This window comes from Lissotriton vulgaris, chromosome 2_1 (assembly GCF_964263255.1).
Source record: "Lissotriton vulgaris chromosome 2_1, aLisVul1.2, whole genome shotgun sequence".
NCBI classification, from domain to species: domain Eukaryota; kingdom Metazoa; phylum Chordata; class Amphibia; order Caudata; family Salamandridae; genus Lissotriton; species Lissotriton vulgaris.
In genome coordinates this window covers 177652050-177670142 of record NC_141687.1, presented here as the reverse complement: position 1 = coordinate 177670142, position 18093 = coordinate 177652050, and the positions used below count along the sequence as shown (strand labels likewise).

The following is an 18093-nucleotide window of genomic DNA, read 5'->3' as shown; positions in this document are numbered from 1 at the left end:
AGGATCTTGGCTTTCCACTGATGAGATCTGAACAATTAAGTTTTAATTTCTGAACAGTAGATGGCTTGACTATACCTTCATGGTTGGGGACCGTGTCCCAAAGCCCTGGGTGATGATCTACTGCTTTATTTGAGCTTTTTGAATTTTGGTTGGCAGATGGCTGGTGCATTTGCTGACCAGAGGCTCGAGATTGTTTTTTACATTGTGAACAGAATGTAGGGTTTATATCTGGGGTTCCAAAGTTGGTGAGTGACGTGCTCTTAAGAAGGATATGTAGTGATCCTGTTTCTACTGTTTGTAGGTCAGTCTAGCTGCCTGGTTTTGTTTAAGGTATAGTTTGTCAATGAGTTTCCTAGGTAGGCCCGTGCAGGCTACATTGCAACAGATGCACCATGACAAGTGATTGGATCAGTATTGTTGTGTTATGAGGAGTTGAAGAACCTTGCGGAACTGTGACTTTTGAAATTTGGTTCATTTTACAACATTTGGGGGATGCATGATATGCCTGAATCAAGAATTACTTCTAGGTTCTTCACATGGCAGCTGGATTTGACAGTTGTTCCAGGGCTGAAGGCCAAGCAAATTGGCTAAATGAGCTATCAGTTTCATTGAGCTAAAAAATTCAATTAAAACGGTATTAAAACACATGAAACTTCTTCTCTACTGTTGATACTGGTCAGATAGTTTGCAGTGTTTGATTTGTTCTCAACTTAATTTTTCAACAGAACGTAGAATGTGCATTTTTAGCTGGTGGTGTGCATCAGCTAAGCGCCCTTGTGGCATATAATTATGATGAGAAGTAGCATTGATAAAGATACTCCCTGAATCATACGGGCGTGACTCTCATGCCGGTGGACTTGATGTACCATATTCCAAAATAAATGGTTCAGAAGGGTCAGCGTAGCCTGAGGCCTTTCCTATAGGGCAGTGGTGTTGAATGTAGCTTTAGGGCTGGATCCAAGCAAGATTTTCACAATGTTCATTTAATATGGAAAGGATTTCCATTGTATTCATCTTACTTAAATTGATTTTATTATCCCAGTGTCAACCATAACTGTTACTATCCCTCTCGTGGGTCTGAATCCTGAGTGGTGGGATTTTAGTATCATGAGAAAATTTCAAATGTAAATCCTTGGACACCATAGCTTAGAAAAACAACAGAAACATAACGATCCTGATTTTCATACCATTGGAAAAATAATGGCTTTCTTAGTTTCCATTTTTTTGACATTCCTCCTTTTCAAATAGTGAAATGATTTAGGTCCAAATTGGCAAAGACGTCAAGATTAGGAGTAGAGTTTCTAGCGCCATCTTGAACCGATAGAGTACTCTGATCTTGGCCGGGGATCTGTTGATGACGTCCATGATATTAAGAGTGAGGGTTTTGAAAAAAATCCTTGCTACATCAAGCTTGCCAAATCTCCACTGGTAAGTTTGAGGCTTAGATTTGATCTGACCATTATAGTCACAGCCTCTCCCCCACACACACACACATACATACATACATACTTTCCAAATCCAATCCCATTGTCAGCCATCAAGTGGCTCTTCTAGAACTATGATCAACTCACGTTTTCATCTCGTGTAGAGTTTCCTGACTGGCCCTTTGTAAAGGGCATTCAATGCTGTTCTGGGTGGGTGGGTTATTAACTCTTTTGCTGCCTATTGATGGACATACACATCATGAAATGGTGCCCAAAGGACGCCCTTGTGATGCCTATACAAGTCCCTGGTGGCCATTGTATAGTGATTTGTTTTTGTCCCACTAATGACCAGGAGGTGGCAGAAGGAGTTTGCAGGTAAGTGATCCTTTCTGAGCACAGGCAACTTTAGAATGAGGCAACCCCTTGCACTCTTCTGGGCTGCTTCATTCAGAGGTGTGTGATGTCACTGGTGATGTCACACACATATCTGATGGGCCTGGGGAAGGATTCCCTCGTCCCTCCCAGGTCCATCCATGGATCTAGCTGATAGGCGGGCTATGGAAGGGCCTAGGCCAGCCATTACTGCTCACAGCTCTTCCTTAGCAAATTCCCAAACGACTTGAGATGCTTTTTTAATTTTTTGGGAGAAGGTAAGGGGTGGGTGAGTGGAAGGGAGCTCTGCTCTTCCTAGCCTCCCTTCCGCCATTCCTCCCAAACCACCACCAGAAGAAACAAAGCAGGAGGTGAGAACTTCTAGGGGGTGGATGGTTCCTCCCCTTCCAATCCCCGCTGATTCCGTTTCTGGCAGCTCTCTCTTTGCTTCAAGAAAATCTCCTCCTCCCACAATTAGTAAACACTGTACTGAGGGGCTTTGCTTTAAAGGCATCACACAGACCTAATGTTCAGGCATAGCGTGAATACTATAACGATGCAGCAGAAATTGCCCCACTCTGAGATGAGGATAAGAATTTCTGTATCAAACAAATGCTTAATATACATAAAAGATGGACAAAAGGAAAATGTTAATGCAATCAATAGAACGCGTGATTTATTACGTATGTAGTTAATTTATAAACAAAAGTGCAGCTAGAAATCTTGAGATGTTTTGAAATGAGACACTAGGACATAGGGACATGATATGTGTTGTTCTCCATTACACAAGGAAATGTTGATAATTCATCCCCAGTTGAGAATGCTCAGATTGAAAATGAATGTATTATAGCATTGTTCTCATGGGATGATAGGGCAGTCACAGAGAGAGCAGCACTGCAAGGCTGTGGCATGATGAGAGGGTGCAGGTCATACAGCTCAAACAGATATCCTAAATGATTAGAAATTATTTACTTGATTTCCGAGTTAAGTCACAGATCCTGCTCTGGGCCTTGTTAGGAGGAGTTTATGGAAGATGGCATTGAAGCCCTGACGGATGTCTTTCCACCACTCTCCCTAATCTAAAGAGCAGCAGCCTTTGCGCATCAGTCATTCTGCCTCCCTCCAAACACCTCAAGCTAAATGAATGGCCTTGAACAACTGCTCTACTCACAATGAACACTAGGGGGGGCAATTGGACTGTGGTGGACGGTCCCCTATCCAAAAGGGGGCGTGGGTTTGGGGGCGCAGCCCATTGCTTCTAGTACAGTAGTTTTTACTGTCTGCCCTGTTTAGAGTTCCCCGACTGCCTGGTGCTATGAGGGAGCCGCAACCGTGTGAGATCCCTTAACAGCGCTGTAGGGTTACTGAGCAGCCCGAAAACGCCACCTCAGCAAACATCTTTGTATGTCAAGGTGAGAGTTTCTTTTCTTGCAGGGATAGTTTTTCGTGCACATGGAAGCCATTCTACATTTAACACAAAAAGATGATGGACAGAATGTTGAACATTGTCAACATTCACTCCAGTCACAGATCTGGGTTTAATCCATCACTATTTTGCTTGCCACGCCATTCCAGTTTAGATCCAGCCATATGCAAATCAGTCTTCACACTACTCCCCATGGGAACAGTCCAGTCCGAACTGCCAGGCTAGGTCCTCCCTAGACAGGAAAACAAACATCCTGGGACCGGTTTCGGGGTATCACTCCTCATCCGCCAGGCTAGCTTGAAACCGGTGGTGTAGCGAGTACAGGACCCACGTCTGGGTATACCCTTTCCACTTAGGGCTAAAATCCACCTCAAAAAGATGATGAATGAATGCTGAACATTGTCAAACATCACCCCCAGTCACAGATCCATGTTTAATCCATCATTACATTGCTTGCAGCGCCATTCCAGTTTAGAACCAGCCTCATGCAAATCAGTCTTGACCCCGCTCCCCATGGGAACAGTCCAGCCCGAACTGCCAGGCCAGGTCCAGACAGCCATTCTACATTTACCCTGCTAGTGTCTGCCTTAAATAATATGACAGAAATAGGCAGGCAGGGAAAATTAGTAGCAATCTTCTCACCCTATTTAGGGCGGGTGACCTTTGGCAGCACAATGTCAGAGGTTTATACTGGCGGAGTCTCCCCCTGTGTAAACAAAGTGTTTCCTGCCAAGCCTAAACAAAGTGGTAGAAACATGAGTCGGCCCAAAAGGCACAGCAGCAATTTAAGGGGGTGTTCCTCCTGTGTCAAACTTTAAATGCGGCACACTCCTGTCCATTTCAGTCTCCATGTACACACATTCAAGAACCCCACAAGAACTCTGTTGCTGTGTGGGCAAAACACGCTTACCCATTGTCATTAAATGTTAAGGCCCTTAACATGGCTTGTAAATAAGGCCCCCTTTCATGCTATGCTTAGCATGAAAGGGGTGGGCAGTGGTTGTTGCGGTTGGCATTCCACCGCAAATAACATTGTTTTTGACGCTGCCCCCTATTTACAAGGGCTGCGTAAATAGGAGGCAGCGCCAAAATTAAGACCAGGAAAAACCTGGTATTAACTTGTCAAAACGAGGAGAAATGCTTTATTTCTCCTCGTTTTTGCTTTTTCCATGTGTGCTGCACACACATGGAAAAAGCTAAACACCTTTGATTGTTTATGTGTAGGAAGGTGGCCCTTCCTGCACATAAACATTCCTTAAACAAGCATTGGCATAGACAATAGGTCTCGCTTTTGGGACCTTATAAGTATTTAGTTATGCAGCACAATATCCTTGGTGCAACAACGTTAACTGTTACTTGGTTAAACACTTATAAGGTCCCAAAGGCGAGACCTATTGGCTATGCCAATGTTTGTTTCCTTTTGGTGTGGGGTGAGGCAACACAGGCAATGGGAGGGGAAAGATCGGAAGCAACACAGACAACAAAAGGGTAGGAGGGAAGCAACATGGGGAAGGCCAACGCAACATGGGAAAGAAGAAAGAAAGAAAATAGTACCTCAATCACAGCGTGAGCAAAAGTTGGATACTAATCAAAATTAATTAATCAGATCTTGGTTCCTGCTCCAAATGAAAGAACAGGAAGGGAAATAAGCATACGCTGGCCAATCAGGAGGCAGCAGTTAACAGTGGCACTGAAGATACCAGGTGAGTGCGTGTCCACCAAAAGTATTACAAGATATGGACTGAATGAAGCAATTACAGGCTAATCATTATTCCTCTGCATAATACCAGGCGATGGCGAAAGGTGGAGGATGTGAGCACAGGGGTCTTTCAATGAGAGGTTGTGGGGGTATAATAGGACATATATACGTATGCAAATAGGATTTCTGATGTTGCACTTCTACTCATCACTTATCATTGGTTCCTTAAAAAATGTGCCACCGAATGGTAAGAAATTTGAGAGCTACAAACACCTTTTAGTAAACAAAATGTCTTACAAGTGGCAGCGCATGCACTCTCCGGCGAGAACTAAAAAGGACAGCGCAAAGCACCACTAGTTGCCTACAGTATTCGGCAGCAGTAACCCCAGTAGAGCGGCAGAGGAAAAGAAGTACTCAGTGTTCAAGTTATTCTGTAATTTATGCGAAAACAAAAAATCGTTTAGGAAAAAGAAGATTGGTGGGGAGGGTCTTCTACAGGGCAGATAGTACGCAATGCTGGATTGAAGGCGGAGGGGAATCACACGCGTGGCGCGAAAGTAAAAAAAAAAGAAGAGCTGACGAGGAAGGAGTGGGAGGAGGGGGTAGGTATGGGGAATCACCCCCGCAGTGCCAACAAGCTGACGAAAGCCAGATGGCAGCTGTGCACGCTGAAATGTCTCACTTGAGACAGCGCATGCGCTGGCTCAGGCGAGTCCTAAAAAATGACATTTTGTAACTTCCATGTGTGCTGCATTAAGCAGCACACATAGAAGTGACAAAATGGCAATTCAGGTTTGTTAATGTGCAGGAAGGGACACTTACCTAAACATAAACAATCCTCCCCTGTACGCAGACACCCTTGCACTATGGTTCAAGGGTGCCTGCACTGGTGCTACACTGCTGTAGCACCAGTACAGGGAGAAACTAAAGGCTGCACCATATCCTTTTAAATATGGTGCAGCAACGCGTTTCTGAAGTGGCAGAGTGAGACGTTAAGCCATGACACATGCACTCCCAATGAGTGTTGAAAATAAAAGACAAACGTAGTTGCCCTGGTGTGATCCATGAAAGTCATCCAATCAAAAACGATGGTAAAGAGGCGGTGATCTTGGAAGGAACAAACTCAAGAAGAGGAAGGAAAGTAACTGGCCCAAATCCTACTGTAAGTATATTGTATTGTAAACAATAGGTTGTGAGACCTAACCAGCACAACCACTGACACAACCACCAAGGCAACAATGGAAATGCAAAGGGTCAGCTCAGTCTGAAAGAAGTACAATTTGCTGAAAAAAAAGAGAGAAATGTCCTACATAATTTACTATCCCTTCTAGTCCTTCTTTTCTCACTTATCTCTTCTGCTCCACATTGCACTTTGCAGAAGTCTGATGGCGGCATAATCTGTTACACAGAAACAAATGTGACATAACGTTGTTTTTTCCCTCACTCACCCTATGATTCCTGCCTTTGTTCTTCCCCTTCCCTACAGCTTCGCTTTGTCCTTTCAAGGCGAAAAGTGGCAGAAAATTCTATCCAAAGAAACAAGATTACATGTCAGGATAACGACACTAAGAGGTCCAGAGCACACAAACAGAAGGCAATACAGCACAAACCGATACAGGGAACTTTTACAAAACACACAACTACACCACAGTTCAAGAGTACACAAACAGAACCTACTACAGCACCAACAAGACCAAGACACAAGGACAAAACACACTACCACACAGTGGCGGCTGGTGACATTTGAAAGTAGTGGGGCGTAAAAGTTCAGTATGAGTGTCACCAATTTTGTATTGTGTCCACAGTTTGAACTGACCACTCTATTGTCCTCTGTACTGGTTGGAAATGCCTACAGTCAATAACAGCCACCCCTAACCATGTGATAGAATTCACTTTTCGATGCCCCACCCATCCCTAATTTCATATGTGAGTTAGCATCATATGACTAACTGATGAAGTGCGTATATATACACGTGTTTGCATTATTCCTGCTTGTTACCTGATTATTCAATTATATGTGTGACGATATTAGTTCCTTAGCTTAGCCTGTGTGCCTCCATTTTGTATATCTCTCTGAGCCTGCGAGTCGCACTCGCTCATCTGCCCCTCCCGTAGGAATAGAGAATTTCACTAAGGCAGCAGTTTTTGTTTCTCAGCTAACTGTGGCCGAAACTAACAAGTCTCTTTATCAGTAATGTTCTCATGCCCCAGAGACGCTGAAGCCTAGCTCTGTGGCCTTGAGCAAAGATAGCGATGTATCCCTTGCAGGTGCAGATGCCTACTGTGTGAGGACATTGTTCCTCTGTCTGGGTTTCAGTAATTTTCCAGAAGGGGCGAACCCTAATGAACTGTGTTGCATTATAATGTCCTGCTATGATGAAGAGAGTCAGTCCTCTCGACGCACTCTTTGGGGTGATGGTCGGACAGGGCCCTCTCATATGGGAGTTTGTGGCCTAATAAAATTCAGTTGTTTATTCTTCTCCACTGTCCGGCTGACTTCTTACAGAGTTACTATAGGTGAGTGCGGTAAGTCACTCGGGTGGATTTGAGCCACGCTTATCAGATGGCGCCCGAATAGGGACCCCGCGATAAAGATCTTTCTCACCCATAGGTGGGTAGCAGAAGACCGGGGACCCGCTGGTCGGCACGGTGGGCCCGGGTACCCATCTGATGCCGAGCTTGGTTCTCGCAGCGCTGCCCCACCCTGCTGATCGGGAGAGGTCCCGGTTCGGATCTTACGCCGGGGTCCAGAAGGCGGAACTCGGAGCTGACCGTGTTGGTCCTGGCAGCCGGAGGTGGAGAACGGTAGAGGTCGGTACCGCCTATGGAAGGTGAGTGGTCCACCTGTGATTGTTTAAGGAACTGGAGTGTTCCGGGAGACTAGGGTGTCTCCAGTGGTTTGAGGAGCCGGTGTGCTCCTGGGGCTAGTGTGCTCCGGGGAACTCAGAGTGCGAGCAGGCGCTCTGACAGACTTGACGAGGTTGGGAGAATATTTGGATATATTGTTTGTAGTAATCCGACCGGGTGGTACTGTGTTGAAGGCGTGGCTCATTACGGGTGGACTCCGGAACTTACCCTGAACTCCTAGAGTGGTGGTTCAGTGGAGGTGAGTCCTGGGTCTCCCGTGGTAAAGTGCTCAGCGATCCGTAGTGCCGCACGGGGAGCGGATGTGTTCTCCATCCTCAGAACAGTTAGTGTACTGTTCGGTCTGCGGTAGGGTCCAGGTTCCCCAGGACTTGGTCGACGGGCCTTGTCCCATTTGGTAACACGTGTTTGGAAGAATTTTATATGTGTATGTGTGTGTGGTTCCCTAATGCATATTATGTGTGTGTAAATGAGCTCGAGCTAGCGATTCAAGGTAACGAAGTTGTGGAGAAGTGTTTTATTTTACACTAAAGTAGAGATGCCGTGTTTCAGTAAGTTACGATGTTTTGGATGTTGTTGTCGCGCCTCATATTCCAGGCTGGCTGAGAGCCAACCTGCACCCCCTGAGGGCACTCCAAGCTTTGATATGTATATCAAGCATGGATTGTCCCCGATTTTGTTTGGCACTTTATGGCACCGATATACAGCTGACAATGTGGATTTACCATGGCCCTTGACAGGTTCATTCGAGGCAGCTAAATTGGACTATTTGCAAGACAAATTGTTTGCTAGGCGTAGCCGTCAAAGCATGTTTGATTCTTTAAGAGTGTGGCAGAAGGAAGTCAGGGAACGTAAGTTGAGAGAAGAGAAAGCGGCTCTTAAAAAGTCCGCGCAGACGATGGCGCAGAAAGCAAGAGAACACACCAAGAATGAGAATGAGCAGCGTTTGGAGCGCGCAGATTGGCTTTGCAGGTTGAAAGAAAATAAAAGTTATGTAGTACGAGAGGACGAACAGGATGAGATGGAAGACATTTTGAGTACTCGACCCCCGCCTCCTTATGCCCCGCAATCATTGTATCCCTCTCTACCAGCTCCCGCCTCTACTAGCGGGGTTCCAGGTCCACTTGCAAGTGCCCCACACCAACATGGCGCAGCGATTTCTGCTTCCCCACCCCCGACGCCCCTCGTTTCCTTGCTCCCGGCGACTTCACCCGCTCCCTCCCAATTTTCTCTAGCACTCCCTACTGTTTCAGCTAGCACCACCCCTAGTCAGGAGATGTCAACGCCGAGTCGAGGCGCAGGTAGCGGACTGCTCTCACAGGTACGGAAGTTGCTTACGCGTTCTACGGTTGGTTTGGATGAGAAAAGTATAGTGGCCAACCAGGCATGCCAGTGGGCTAGGAATAACATTTACTCGTTTGAAGACATTTGGTCCACAATGAAAGATTTTGAGCCTTTGATGCAACAGCATGCTTTGTGGCATATGGCAAATGTATTAATATCGCTATGGGAGCAGGGGTATGGAGGTGTGGCTCCGGCGACTTTACGAGATATACAGAGCGGAGCCTATAGAACGAATACTGGGGTGAAGGAGGTGATGCGTAGTCTACGTGCTTTACTACAGTATAGGAATGAATTGCCCTCTGCAGGTGTGCCCCATTTTCCAGGTATACATCCAATGCGTGAGGTGCACCCTATCTTTCATCCCGAGATACCCGAGATGGTAGATCCGGTCACGAAGGCTGTCACCAGGAACAGGGTAGATGCACATTTCCAGGAGCAATGGGTGTATACACCATGGAAGAGAAGTGGGGTACTGGCTTTAAAGGCCCAGTTGCCAGATTCTAGAAAGAACCCGACTGCATATTATAAAGAGTTGACGGAAGCTGCGTCTTCCACTGTAATGACTTTAGCTGATGTTGAACTGTTTTTTGGGCTTCTGGTCCCAGTCGATGTATGGCGACAGGTGAAGGGTACAGATCATTCGGAAGAATTGGGTGGTACGTGGAAGGAGTTGCAGGATTGGGATAAGGAACGTAAGCCAGGGGAAAAGCCGAAAGCTGAGATTTTGGCGTTACCGGGGCGAATAATAAAGTATATGCACACTCTCATTCCCCCGAAGAAGGTAGATTGGGACAAGTTGACGGCTTGTAAGCAGAAAAAGGATGAGGCAGTCTCGGACTTTTTTACGAGATTTGAGGAGACGTTTATGGACTTTAGTGGGCAGGATGTGTCACAGGATGGAGGGTTGCGACTCTTTGTAAATAGGTTTGTCATGAACTTGTTGCCTGAGATCTCAGCAAGGTTGCAAGCGTCGGAGAGTACGTGGACGACGTCCTCTCCCTCTGGTATTCTCAGTATGGCTCAGTATTATGAGCACAGAGAGAATGAGAGTAAGGACAAGCAGGAAAAGAAGGCTAAAGACTTGAAGACAAGGGTTTTATTACAGCAAGTGTCAAGGGGTCGAGGGAGAGGCGCTGCACCGGGACGAGGAGGTGGTGGCTATGGCAGAGGCGAAAGCAGAGAAAGACTGGGACCGAATCAGTGCGCGAAATGTAAGCAAGAGGGGCATTGGTGGAGGGATAGCCCTCTGTTCCAGTCGAATGCCGGTTCAGGGCGAGGATGAGGAAGAGGTAGTGGTGACTCCGGGAGACAGAATGCGCGGTCAGATGGGGGCGGGAGGCCAGGAGGAAATTACTTTGACAATGGTGCGGACAGGCAACAGCTACAGAGGGGCGGTGGTCAGTATTATAATGATGACTACTCTGTGGACGATTTGACAGGGTTCTCCCATAACTAGGACAGCGTAGGACAGAGCGAGGGACCGGTGCCTGTGGAAGTTGATCAGAAGGGACCCTATGTCGAGGCAGACTTATTGGGGTCTCAGCAAAAATTTCTAGTGGATACGGGTGCAATGAAAAGTTCAGTGGCTCATTCTCGGGTCCCCGGGGCGGCTCTGTCTGGCAAGAACAATATCTCTGTGGGTTTTTTTTCAGGTACCCCGGTGATTAGCCCTATTTCCAAACCTCTTACACTAACGATTGGTCCTTTCACTGTTGATTCACCGTTTTTATTGACCTCAAATTGTGGAGAAAATTTACTGGGTTTAGACTTATTGAAAAGGTTGCACGCCACCATTTATTGTTCCCCGGACGGCGTGTACCTCACGCTAGGCCCGACTGTTGCTCGCCCACTACAATGTTTCTCTAAAGACGATCCACTACCACCTGAATTCGAAGGAATACCCGCCAGTTTGTGGGCTACTAATGATACAGATGTGGGTAAGATGGATATTGCCCCGGTAACAATAAAAGTTAAGGTGGGAGCGAAATTACCCAGGGTACCGCAGTATAGAATTCCAAGGGAAGGAGAAAAAGCCCTGTTACAGATAATACAAGATTTGATTCAGTCAGGAGTAGTGGAAGAGACGGACTCGAACATATGTAACAGCCCCATACTGCCGATCCTTAAAAAACGGTCGCCTGATGCTGCAGATAATACTCCTGATGTATATAGGTTTGTGATTGATTTGCGCCATGTGAATAGAGTAGTGGAGCCACAATACCCGGTGGTCTCGGACATCACTACGATATTGACAATGATTCCCCCATCTGCTAAGTATTTTTCCGTTCTGGATCTGAAGAATGCTTTCTTCAGTATCCCAGTACATGAAGACAGCCGTTATCTCTTCGGATTCTCATTGGCTGGCCGAAGCTTTAGGTTTAAGAGAATTCCCCAAGGTTACACAGAAAGTCCGAGCATATATAGTCAAGCACTGAAAGCACAATTGGACGAATTGGAACTTCCACCTGGCAACGTTATGTTGCAGTATGTGGATGATATCTTGATAGCATCAGATGAAGAGGGAGGTTGTCGAGATGCAACGTTAAAGTTACTGCATCATTTGGCCAAAAGGGGGCATAAGGTGTCCCTTCCAAAATTTCAATATTGTCGAACGGAGGTTACCTACCTAGGTCACCTCCTTTCGAAAGTGGGGAGGAGATTGACGCCAGAGCGCATAAAAGCGATAACTAACATGAAGGTACCTAACACGCAGCGAGAGGTGCGCGCATTCTTAGGCATAACATCGTATTGTCGCCAGTGGATACCCAATTATGCGTTACTAACAAAACCCCTATTGTATCTGACTACCAAAGAAGTGCGCGAACCCCTACCCTGGACCCCTGCATGTCAGGAAGCGTTTGAGTCACTACAAACTGCTTTATGTTCTGCACCCGTTCTGGGAACACCTGATTACCAGAAGCCTTTTGTGCTTTATGTACACGAGGCAGAAGGTTGCGCGTTGTCTGTCTTAACACAATGTTTCGGAGGGAAACAGAGACCCTGTGCCTACTTTTCTGCGATGCTTGACAATGTGGCAAGAGCGCTGCCGAGTTGTCTGAGAGCCACGGCGGCTGCTGCGGTCTCTATAAGACAATCGGCGGGGCTCGTATTGGGTTCAGACCTCACAGTAATGGTACCGCATGCTGTGGACATTTTACTAAACAGAACACAGACGCAGCATTTAACGAGTGCTCGTCTTACCGGCTATGAGATGACCCTCTTTGCACCCCATGTGACGATAAAAAGGTGTGCTACACTGAATCCTGCCACATTGTTACCTATCTCCACGGATGCAAAGGATGATGACATGCATGACTGTTTGTTTCGGACAGAGGAAGAGACAAAAGGGAGGGTGGATCTGACGGACAAGCCTTTAGACGAGCCGGATGGGGAGTTGTATGTGGATGGGTCTTGTTTCAAACTTGCAGATGGTACATCGACAGCAGCTAAGCATGGGCGAATTTTGCGGATCTCGCGTTCGCGAATTTTGCGGATTTGCGAACTCGCAATCCGCAAAATCCGCGAATTCTTGCGAATTTGCGGATTTTTTTTTTTTTTTGTGTTCGCAAGGATTTCTGCCAGTTCGCGAGGGTTTCGTACCAGTTCGCAATTGCGAACTTACATTTCGTCGCGCAACGGTCGCGAATTATGTTGTTTCTACGTCTGGTTCATCATCACAGGTTCCCAGCACCCTCTGTTTCACCACTGCAACCCTCTGTTACATCAATGCCACCCTCTGGTTCATCATTACTGTAGATTATGGGGGGGAAAAGCAAGCACACCATCCCTGCTTCAACTCAGATGAATTAATTTGGGGTTAGTTTATTAATGTGTCACTGTTTTAAAATTCCAGTCTGGCACCTGCTTCCTTATCTGTAATTTTGCTTTCTGTTGCAGTGCATTTTTTTTCCCCAGGACCTTCTTTGTGGCCTACTTGTAGCTATTGTATGAGCCTGCTGTGAGGGTCAGAGCAGGGTCATACAATTGTTGCAACTAGCAACTGAATTCTGGAGGGGCCCCAGTCAGGAAGCACTACCGGGAATTGTTACTAATGATGAGTTTGAACTCTTGCCCCTGCCGAGTGCTTTCACTTTTGAAAAACTCGTTTTTCTGCAATTTCGCGGGGTTCGCGGGGTGCGAACACGCGCAAGATCGGATTCGGAAGCCGCAAATTCGTGCGAATATGCAATTTGTTTTTTTTGCGGCGTGTTAGTTGGCAAGGTTTTGTGCGTTTTTGCGAGCCGCTCGTAGCGCAAGACGCGAAGTTACCCTCGCGGTCGTTCAAGGGCGCAGCCATCTTGTTTGCCTGACGTATTTCCGTTTCCGGGCGCGAAGTGTAATCTCGCAAAGTCCGCGGCTTGCCAGTACAGTCTCGCGCATGTTCGCAAGGAAAATCTCGCGCGAACTTACCCGCGCGGTCGTGAACGGGCGCGGCCATCTTGTTTCTCATTCATTGCTATGGTTCTGGGCATGGTCTTTGTATCCTCTGTCAATCTCTGCCATCCTTTGCTTGTTTGAAGTTTTTTTTTATCTATTTTACTTATTATCTATCCCTCTATTTTTCTAGCCCTATATTTTTGTGTTTACTGCTACTTTTGGTTAATTTTAAACTACTTTTGTAAACTCTTTTCTTTTCTTCTCTTCCCTATTCTATTTTCTTTATTCCTTTCCGCCCAGACCATGGTGAAGGGAGCCGGGAAGCATCCCGAGAAGGGGAAGGGTCCCGCACCCCGTGTCCGGCTCCCGTGCGGGCGTTTGAGGGGGGAGCTAGTGATGCCACGGGAGATCTTTACCCCGGAGGAGGTGGCCCAACTCATTTTTTATGTTCAGCGCCGCCTCCCCAGGACCATCATGGGAGGCGGCAAGATCAGTGCCGGGTACGGGGCCCGGGAGCGCCGGAAGCGGTGGGAGAAGGTGTGCCAGGCCATTTACCACCACTCTCGGGTCTGGCGCACCTACAACCAGGCCACCCACCGCTGGACGGATGTCCTGACCCGTGAGCGAGATCTGCTCGACCTCCTTGGCCTTGAGATCCCCGGGCTTGGTGAGTAGTAGTAGCTATGTCTTTACTACTATGTTTTCTCCTGCTGTGTTATTATATTGCAAATTTTTGTTTTTTACCAAGAGCAATAATGCTGCTCATTACATTGTAGGTACATTTTATTTCAAAATCTTCTGTGCATTTCAGGTACACTGCTCTCCTTCTCAGTAGTGTTGCTACTATGCTTATTTGTTTTAGATTTTGTGTTCATTTCATTGGCCTGTGAAATTATGTATGAGTGTAGTTGAAAGAACTGCGCAATGCTACACACTAAGGTTCAGATTTTTAATTACCGGCGCATCCCTGCAAAGTTGCAGGGATGCGCCAGTAATTGTGCGTCACGCCACCATCACCCATGGTGCGCCGTATTACAATGCGGCGCGCCATGGGCCCAAAACGTCACCAAAGCGTTACGCATCTGTGCCGTAAAGGTGGCGCATTGCTGGAGTTGCGTCGCAACGATGGTGCAGCTCCATCAATTCTCTGGGGTGCCCTATCTCCCCAATGCTGCGTCAAGCCGTACGTCTGCTTCAAGCAGGCGCAGGGTTTGAGTCACGCATCATTGTCCTCAAAGTGACTGATTGAAATCTTGTAGATTTCCCTCAGCCACTTTTAGGATGCGTTCCTGCGCAGGAACGCCCTCCCTTGTGCCGGAACACCCCTATTGGCGCAGGGCTTTACAACGTGATGCATCTCCCAGATGCGTCACGTTGTTAATATACGCCGCACCATTGCGCCTCTTTTGTGCTGTCGCTGCGTCACAAAAGTCACGCAACAATGGAGCAAAAGAGCCGCAAGGGCCTTATAAATCAGCCCCTACAGACTCAAGTCCAGTCCTTCCTTTGTACACATGGCGATAAGAAGAAATAGTGGTGGTGGATTAATAGTTTGAGTATTTTAATGACTGGTGAATGTAGTAGGAAACTTTAGTGTTGTCGCTGATCTTCAATCACGATGGACTTTGGCTGTCACTTTGCGTGCTGCGGACTGCTGCCTGCCAATCCTAGGCAAACCTTTTTAGTACTTTGTTTAGTGAGTTACATAGGGTAGTTTCCAATTCGACGGTCCGCAAATCAAGCAATACTAAAGTAATGACGTAGTCGACCACATGAGATTGGTCAATAATATATCCCGTGGAGTCGTTCCCTATTTGCTATTTCGCAAAAATATTTTGTTACTTTGTTAGTTCTTTTTTAAATGTTTGATTTGGTTGAGAAATAAATATCATCCATGTTTTCTGTTTTTCTTTCTTTCATGTTGTACATCAGCTTCCCCCAGGGGCAAGAGGAGGACACAGGAGGAGGAGGAGGAGGGTGCTGTTGTCGATGCAGGCCAGGACCGGGCAGTCGAGGGCTCCTTTGCTGGCCCCAGTAAGTTTTAATTTTAATATAGAGTACTTATTTTTTCCTAGCGTTCCTCATTCGATTTTTTCTAAATCGTCTTTGATCTTCTTGTAGACAGGATCTAAATTCTTATCCCTATGACTCCGTGTGGTATTACTAGATTATTCTTATTAGTCTGTCTGTGTAGCTAACTAAGATTGCACATTTGGCATTTCCATTGGACTCCCATTCTAGTCAGCAATAGCTCTATGCACTGAGTGTAGTCCTCTGGGATTGTCCATAATGTCTTTTCAAGTATTCTAAATGTTTATGCTTTGACCATTGCCAACAATAAAAAGGTGAATGACCACCACCAAGAAATAATAAGATACTACTTTACTTTTGGTTTGGATAGGACAATCCATTCTACTACTGTTGCAGGGACAAATCTGCACAAACAGAACTATGGACACTAAATAATGCATCGCTTAGCTTATCAATTATAATAGGTGCTGTAACTGTTAGACTTTCCACATACCTCAGTGATAACAGACTTTGTAGTTGAACCCCCAATCTCCTTACTGACTAGATAGTGTGGCAGAGTCATTTAGCTCCCAAAGTCACCGATGGCAGAGGCACGGACTCATGCTTGCAAAAATTCGAAAACCTTTAGCTCATCCACTCTAGTCTGGAGGACCAAAAACCACAGAGTCTATTTAAGTTTAAAAGCTTTATTAAAAGTAAACACATTTATTAAATTCAAGTTTGTCATAAAAGTGAACGTGTAACTGAAAATGGAAAAGTGCTTAGTGCTGACGATTAATTGGACACATTTCTTGTGGTCGAGCCGAGCTCTCACCTGGTTTGAACTTGATCCTGCTCGTGTTCTTAGAAGTCAAGGTTCTGTCTGTTAAGAGAAAAAGTGGTGCGTGTTAAAAAGTAAAAAGCAAACATTCATCAGTTGTGCCAAAAAGTGCAGCAAGACAACAGCCTTCCCTGGAAAAAGGGACATTTTTACTCTAGAGTACACAGTCAAAAATTATTAAATTGTACACTTTTTTTCACATTTCTTTCTTCCTCCTAGACCAAATATTATATAGTAGTGAGTGGTGTATTCTAACATTATTAAATGTACTTTGTAGGTGGAACATCTGGAGACGGGGCCAGCGCGGAGGTGGTGGCATTGGACGAGGAGGACAACTCTGGGGAGGAGGCGGTGCAAGTGCCGGAAAAGGACATGCCTGTGAGGGTTCACACGGTGGTGGCGGGCAGAGGTAAGCTATACATTCCTTAGTCATTGAGATTGAAGACTGCAGAGTGTGCTTTCTGCACGGGTGTATTATAAAAAAAGCAGGTAGTAGCCTCCTCTAAATGTACTTCGACTTAGCTGTGAAGTTTTTGGCGAGAAGAATCCCAATCAGATCTGAGGTGAACTTGATGGATGGGATGAACGAAAAGCGAAAGAAGGGTGTAAGTAAGTGTGGAAGCACGAGAAATGTAATGATGACTGGCAAAGAAGAATGATATGTGTTTGCTTGGTCCCCGAGGTGGCTGGGAAGGTAAGAAAATGGTATGGTGCATGGCTGGGTGAATGATGAAGCAAGGATGGGTGGAAGGAGAACAGCCTGGGTGGGTGAGACAGAAACTGTATGTGTGCAATATACTTTGAATGGATGGATGCCTGGATCATTCATGGTACTATCTGACTCTTAGATAGCATATGTGAATCTAGAGAGAGTAGACGGTCACTGGATGAACTAAGTGTTACTTTGAAGAGCATGTAACACCGCACCCGCACGTCCGTTCCAGTGTAGGAAAGGCAAGGAAAAGAAGTTGTAACGTTGTCCAAAGACTACCATGAATAGTAGCAGTAGTTTGTATTGCAACTGCAAGCACAGCATATATCCAGTTATTACGGTGGGCACTCCCTACCTCCCTTAATAACTTTAGTTTAGTAGTAGTACGTCATTCATGTGTGGGGGTATCACTGTTCACTCAATAATAAGCAAAGCACCTAAAGTCATCCCATATGTCATCAAATACATCCCATGTGAAGTGATAGATAATCAGATAATTTAGCTTCTTCATTTTCCTTTTCTAATACTCATTTGCACTGTAGGGTGAAAGCTAAATTAATTAAGCAGTAGCCCTTTTAACAGAGTATTCTCAGTGCCACCCGTAATAGAAAAGTAAGAGCTTCACCACCTGCATGTACTGGACCGGTACAGTAACGCAAGTCTGTCTCACTCACCATGGTGTGCGTCTGTTTTTCTCGGGTGCAAGTTCACTGCGCTGGCATTATGCCGGCTTGCATAAGATAACGTACCAATTTTCCTAAACAAGAGAGAAGAAGAAGAATAAGAGTGGTGTACTGTCATAGTCGACTGTAATAGAAGTCCATAGTGCTCGTAGAATTTGTTCCTTAAACTCCCACTAATGTTAGAGCAAGGATGAAGAAGTCGGAGGTTACATAGATACTGTCCTCAATAGTTATGCACTGTGCTTTCAATTTGCTACTTGTACTGTGACAACTTTCTGCTCAATCATTTTGTGTTAATCTTAAGGAGCATTGGTTACAGACTATGTCTTTCTTTTTTCAT

At 45.9% G+C, this 18093-nt stretch overlaps 1 protein-coding gene across 2 annotated transcripts in view; it reads right to left on the bottom strand.

Annotated features, from left to right (window-relative positions):
- The window catches only part of LOC147729785 (septin-4-like), a 320572-nt gene that overhangs the window by 188142 nt on the left and 114337 nt on the right, over positions 1-18093 (bottom strand). The gene's annotated exons all lie outside the window — the stretch shown is intronic.